Raw genomic sequence first — 6,695 nt, forward strand, 5'->3', positions numbered from 1 at the left:
GCATTCAGACCCCTTTTACTTTTTCCACATTTTGTTACGCTACAGCCTTATTCTAAAATGTATTAAATGTTTTTTTCCCCTCATCAATCTACACATAATATCCCATAAAGACAAATCAAAAATAGTTTTATTTTTGCAAATTCATTTCAAATGAAAAACAGAAATACTGTATTTACATAGGTATTCAGACCCCACCTGTGGTAAATTCAATTGGAAAGGAACACACCTGTTTCTATAAGGTCCCACAGTTGTCAGTGCATGTCAGAGCAAAAACCAAGCCATGAGGCAGAAGGAATTGTCCATTGAGCTCCGAGACAGGATTGTGTTGAGGCACAGATCTGAGGAAGAAGGGTACCAAAAAATGTCTGCAGCATTGAAGTTCGCCAAGTTCCTCCATCATTCTTAAATGGAAGAAGTTTGGAACCACCAAGACTCTTCCTAGAGCTGGCGGCCCGGCCAAACTGAGCAATGGGGGAGAAGGGCCTTCGACTGGGAGGTGCCCAAGAACCCGATGGTCACTCTGACAGAGCTCCATAGTTCCTCTGTGGAGATGGGAGAATCTTCCAAAAGGACAACCATCTCTGCAGCACTCCACCAATCAGGCCTTTATGGTAGAGTGGCCAGACGGAAGCCACTCCTCAGTACAACGCACATGACAACTCGCTTGGAGTTTGCAAAAAAGGCACCTAAAGACTCTCAGACCATGAGAAACAAGATTCTCTGGTCTGATGAAACCTAAACTATTTGGCCTAAATGTCAAACGTCATATCTGGAGAAAACCCGGCACAATCCCTACAGTGAAGCATGGTGGTGGCTGCATCATGTAGTGGGAATGTTTTTCAGCGGCAGGGACTGGGAGACTAGTCAAGATCGAGGGAAAGATGAACGGAGCAAAGTGCAGAGAGATCCTTGATAGAAACCTGCTCCACAGCACTCAGGACCTGAGACTGGGGCTTAGGTTCACCTTCCAACAGACAATGACCCTAAGCACACAGCCAAGACAACGCAGGAGTAGCTTCGGGACAAAATGTCCTTGAGTGGCCCAGCCAGAGCCTGGACTTAAACCTGACCGAACATCTCTGGAGGGACCTGAAAATAGCTGTGCAGCGACGCTCCCCATCCAACCTGACAGAGCTTGAGAGGATCTGCAGAGAAGACATTTAACATTTATTGACATTTAAATGTATCCTCCCTAGAACATATAGTAACACTGGGAACCTTCAGTAGTCAATGTGTGATAGGACCCTGAGAGCAGGAGTAGACTATAATGACGTGTGCTTTCTGTACATTGTAATCATTTATTTTCCATTATATTGTTTGCTCAGATTGTTATGTGTGTACATTATCAGAACAGGTATTGAATGATCAATCAAACAACATATGGACCCATTCTGTGATATATATATATATATATATATATATATATATATATATATATATATATATATATATATATATATAAATATATTTTACAATTTCATCCACATCCTCACTTTATGTCAATATTGCAATTTTGCTGCGTGCTCAACCTTGGTCTGCATCACTCATCTTGGGAGTCTTCAGTCCTGTAAGCCACATGAAACATATCAGTAGGTTGTTGTCATTATGTTTATCATGGATCCGGTCCAGACAAGACCATTTTGCTGTTCTCAGTTTAGCCCAGAGACTGAGAATCGGGCAGGGATTCTCTCTTTATATACAGTTGAAGTCGGAAGTTTACATACACTTAGGTTGGAGTCATCAACACTTGTTTTTCAACCACTCCACAAATTTCTTGTTAACAAACTATAATTTTGGAACATCTACTTTGTGCATAACACAAGTAATTTTTAACAATTGTTTACAGATTATTTCACTATCACAATTCCAGTGGGTCAGAAGTGTACATACAGTAAGTTAACTGTGCCTTTAAACAGCTTGGAAAATTCCAGAAAATTATGTCATGGCTTTAGAAGCGTCTGATAGGCTAATTGACATCATTTGAGTCAATTGGAAGTGTACCTGTGGATGTATTTCAAGGTCTAGCTTCATACCACGTTCATCTGTACAAACAATAGTACACAAGTATAAACACCATGGGACCACAAAGTGGAGTGGCCATCACAAAGCCCTGACCTCAATCCTAGAGAAACTTTGACTCAGTTACACAAGCTCTGTCAGGAGGAATGGGCCAAAATTCACCCAATTTATTGTGGGAAGCTTGTGGAAGGCTACCCGAAACGTTTGATCCAAGTTAAACAATTTAACAGCAATGCTACCAAATACGAATTGAGTGTATGTTAACTTCTGACCCACTGGGAATGTGATGAAAGAAATAAAAGCGGAAATAAATAATTCTCTCTAATATTATTCTGACTTTTCACATTCTTAAAATAAAGTGGTGATCCTAACTGACCCAAGACAGGGAATATTTATTAGGATTAAATGTCAGGAATTATGAAAAACTGAGTTTTAAATGTATTTGGCTAAGGTTTTTTGTAAACTTCCGACTTCAACTGTACAGTCAAGACAGTCTGTGCGGTTCCTACCCACTGTGTACATCAGCACCCGGGTCAAGCCATCCACGATTGTCCAGCATAGTTGTAGTCCCGACTCTACTATTCTTCACCTAGGTGGTGTCGGGATTTTAGCAGGGTTGGATAATCATGGACGGTGCATGACCTGATTACCATTTTTTTGTGTGAGAAAGAATCCTCTCTTTCTCAGTTTTCTGGGCGTGTGAGTTATGATGTTATTTACAGTGACACAGGCCTACCTTCACAATAAGCTACTCGAATGAATGTGTACATTTTTCTGATCAAACTTCCGTGAGGCTGAATTGTTGTTGTCTGTTGACTCCTGAAACACAGACACAGAGGTGGAGTTAGTGAATAGCCTAAATTCTATAAACTTGATAATGACATACAATTACCTACTCAAGAGGAAGGTGTCTGTCTGGCCATGGTTTCACTTCTGTGGCCATGCAGAGCAGAGGGGGGCTGGGATGGGTAGCCTAAGAGAAAATGGCATATAGGCAAATACAATAATAGTTCTCACATTTGGTGCCTGTTGGATGGGACAAAATCTGTTTGTGATATCGAAATTCTAACAACAGTGTGTTGAATAGACTTATTTAGTAAAAGTCAAGGATGGAGCGACATCCCACTGTGCAAAAACTGATTGAATCAGCGTTGTCTCCACGTCATTTCAACAAAACAAATGTCATGTGATGATGTTGAATCAACGTGGAAAACTGATTGGATTTGAAAAAGGGAATTGTATAAAAAAAAACGATAACCTTTAACCTAAATCCAATGACATGGTGTCATTTTTTTCAAGTTGAATTCAGGTTAGTTGACAACTCAACCAAATGTTAATCAAAACTACACGTTTGAACTTATGTCTGTGCCCATGGGGGTGAAAATGGCAGAGTAGTTAAATTCATATGACCTCAAAATGATCCTAGTTAGTTTAAGTTAGTTATGATTATGTTAAGTTATCATTAATTTCTCTTCATTCATCTTTTAAATACCCGCGTGGGTTTGTATGCTCCTGAAAGCTAAGGATTAGATGGGAGAGGCGGGACTTGCAGCGCTAGGTAAACACCCGTTGACGCACGGTAGTGCATGTACATTTATTTTGCAACGCTGGTGCATACAAGGTGGCCGACCTGGTTTGGGTGTAACATATTGACTACATTGGCCACGCCTGTTGATTTTTTTCCATCCACACAGGTTAAAGTATCAAAACCAACTGTGAATCAACTATATTAATTTGGGGGCATGTCGAAACACACATGAAACATTCATGGACATTTAGCTAGCTTGCTATTGCTAGGTAATTGGTCCTGTGAGATTAACAATGGATTATTATTTTACCTGAAATACACATGGTCCTATTTTTTTGCTAGATCTTTGTAGAATTTTGGCCTGAAGTCATATAAAATCATGTGTTTCTCTACAATGACAAGTCATCCACAGATAAAAAGGAAAACCTAGTTTGTTTTTAGTTAATTATCCGTAATTAATCTCTTCTCGTTTGTCTTTCAAGCATCCACGTCGGTTTGTATCTTCCTGATACCCTTAAGGGGGGGGGGGGGGGGACTTGCAGCGCATGGAGCCTCTCAAATAGAAACCAGTTTTATTTTAGGCTTGGCTATGTAGATGCTCATTCACATGGGTAACATGTATGTACATGTCTTTTGCAACGCTCGCCCACGCAACGTTGCCGATGTGGTTTGCGTGTTAGGCAACGCGGCAGTGTTAGTATGGGTAAAACAGTGATTTACTCACTGAGCTATATGTTCAATTACTTCAATTGGATTGACCTCACCACACAGTTAGCAACTGCTACTTGCTCGCTAGCAACATTATTTTTGTAGCGCAGCAGTGCACGTCTCTAGCATCAAAGTGTTGTCCCAGCTGTGTTGCCATTTCACCTATCCACTTCATCAGAATATTATAGCTATTTTCTTACCCACCGTTTCCCCGGCGTCAGCCCATCCCACATCTCCCAACAGTCGAAGTGCATGGCAAACACATTAAGCCACAGTAGCAACAGGTTGTAAACAGCAAGGAGCCCACACGTGTTAGGTCTAACGTATGTAGGTAGGTGGTTACAAATGAACTAAAGCCAGCCCTATAACTGACACGTAAATCAGAAATAACTTAGCTACACGTCATTGACACTGATTTCCACAGAGTTCCCACTTTGGATTTCTCACTTCAAGCCCAAATATATCATACTTTGACTAAAATTATGACTTACTGACTTAAATCGTTGTGCAACTTCATGGGTAAGCTTTTGGTGATTTTTTTGCGGGTGTGGCGTGAAAGGCTCTACATTTTGATCGCCCTGTCCCAGCTGGAATCATTCTTCCAGTATCATGTTGCCATTAATGAAGTGAAAATATTCCTGCTCGGTTTGAGGCTATCATTCCGTGTCCCACCCCACACCATTCCTTTACAATAATGTTTTCCTGCTCTAGCATTTTAAGTGGCAAGACCTCTGCCTCTTTCCTGGAAAGGGAGTTTGTGAGACATCCAGCTCTGCACAGGGAGCTAATAGAAACAAACTCTGCACACTGCTCTGCACACTTATCTTAAAGAGATTGTATAAGATATCTACTACAACTACTACTATTTTGCATGGTTTACCAACTTGAAACCTACAATTCAATAATAGCAACATATTCAATGTAAAAAAAAAGAGAAACCAATGTGATATTGGAAAAAAATCCTGTCATGTTTTTGCAAAAATTAGGCATCAACCAATTGATCCCCCTCTCTCTCTACTTATTTTTGCCTCCCTTTGTCTCTATCTCCTCTTTATCCCCCTTCCTCTTCTCTTCTCTTCTCTTTCCCTCCCCCCTCCTCTTCTTTCACCCCTCCACCCTCTCTCTCTCTCTCTCTCTCGACTCTCTCTCTCGACTCTGTCTCTCGACTCCCTCCCTCCCTCCCTCCTTCACCTTCTCCATTTCTCTCTCCCCTCCCTCACTCTCCCACTTTTCTCTCCATCCCCCATTCTCTCTCCCTTCTTATTTTCCTCCCTCCCCCTCTTCTCATCTCTCTTTCCCTCCTCTCTTCCACCTCCACAGAAAGGATATTGACGCACAAAGATGTGTCAAGGACATTGATGGAAAAGTCAATACATTGCATTCAAGGCAAGGAAGTTGGTGATACAGCTGCAATGGGCAGGCAGGCAGGCAGGCAGGCAGGCACAGTCTGTGGCGGAGGGAGAGAGAGGAGAAGGGGGGAGGGAGGGATAAAAGGAGTGAGAAAGAATAGTGATGGGAGAGAGAGAGAAAGGGAAAGTTGAAGGAGGGAGGGGGGAAAGAGAAAGATCGGAGGAGAGAGAGTCAACAGACAAAGAGGTGGGAGGAGAGGAGGGAGGGAGAAATGAGAGGAGACAATTTCCTGAACAAAATGTTTCACTGTAATAGTGAAGTTGTAAACTTGGTAGTAGAAAACCTAAACCTCTCAGCTTTCCTATAAAAAAAATGTCAAGCAGAAAACATAAGAAAATTAACCACTTCTGGGAAAATTGTAAAACACTAAACAAACAACAACACGAAGAGTTATCTATCCAAAACGGAGATGTATGGCTAAACCAGTTCTCCAAACTGTTTGGCCCTATTTCTTTATTTAGTTTTTTTATTTCACCTTTATTTAACAAAGCAAAGCAGTGCGACAAAAACAACAACACAGAGTTACACATGGGATAAACAAATGTACAGTCAATAACACAATAGAAAAATATATGTACAGTGTGTGCAAATGTAGTAAGGTTAAGGAGGTAAGGCAATAAATAGGCCATAGTGGAGAAATACTTACAATTTAGCATTAACACTGGAGTGATATATGTGAAGATGATGATGTGCAAGTAGAAATACTGGGGTGGAAAAGAGCAAAAAAATAAATAACAATATGGGGATGAGGTAGTTGGGTGTGCTATTTACAGATGGGCTGTGTACAGTTACTGTAAGCTGCTCTGACAGCTGATGCTTTTAAAGTTAGTGAGGGAGATATGTCGCCAGTTTCAGTGATTTTTGCAATTAATTCCAGTCATTGGCAGCAGAGAACTGGAAGGAAAGGCGGCCAAAGTAGGTGTTGGCTTTGGGGATGACCAGTGAAATATACCTGCTGGAGCGCGTGCTACGGGTGGGTGTTGCTATGGTGACCAGTGAGCTGAGATAAGGCAGGGCTTTACCTAGCAAA

At 41.3% G+C, this 6,695-nt stretch overlaps 1 long non-coding RNA gene across 2 annotated transcripts; it reads right to left on the reverse strand.

Annotated features, from left to right (window-relative positions):
- Positions 1–1,479: 1,479 nt before the first annotated feature.
- On the reverse strand, positions 1,480–5,053 carry LOC118943627 (uncharacterized). Of its 2 annotated transcripts, none has more exons than XR_016490572.1 (4): positions 4,747–5,053; positions 2,916–2,992; positions 2,756–2,838; positions 1,480–1,565 (listed from the first exon to the last, which is right to left on the reverse strand). It is a non-coding gene; the product is annotated as an uncharacterized LOC118943627 (long non-coding RNA). The 2 variants fall into 2 exon arrangements; XR_005038959.2 differs by lacking the exon at positions 4,747–5,053 and adding an exon at positions 4,460–4,585.
- Positions 5,054–6,695: the final 1,642 nt, after the last annotated feature.

This window comes from Oncorhynchus mykiss, chromosome 22 (assembly GCF_057628025.1).
Source record: "Oncorhynchus mykiss isolate SJ-2025 chromosome 22, ASM5762802v1, whole genome shotgun sequence".
Classification (NCBI taxonomy): Eukaryota; Metazoa; Chordata; class Actinopteri; order Salmoniformes; family Salmonidae; genus Oncorhynchus; species Oncorhynchus mykiss.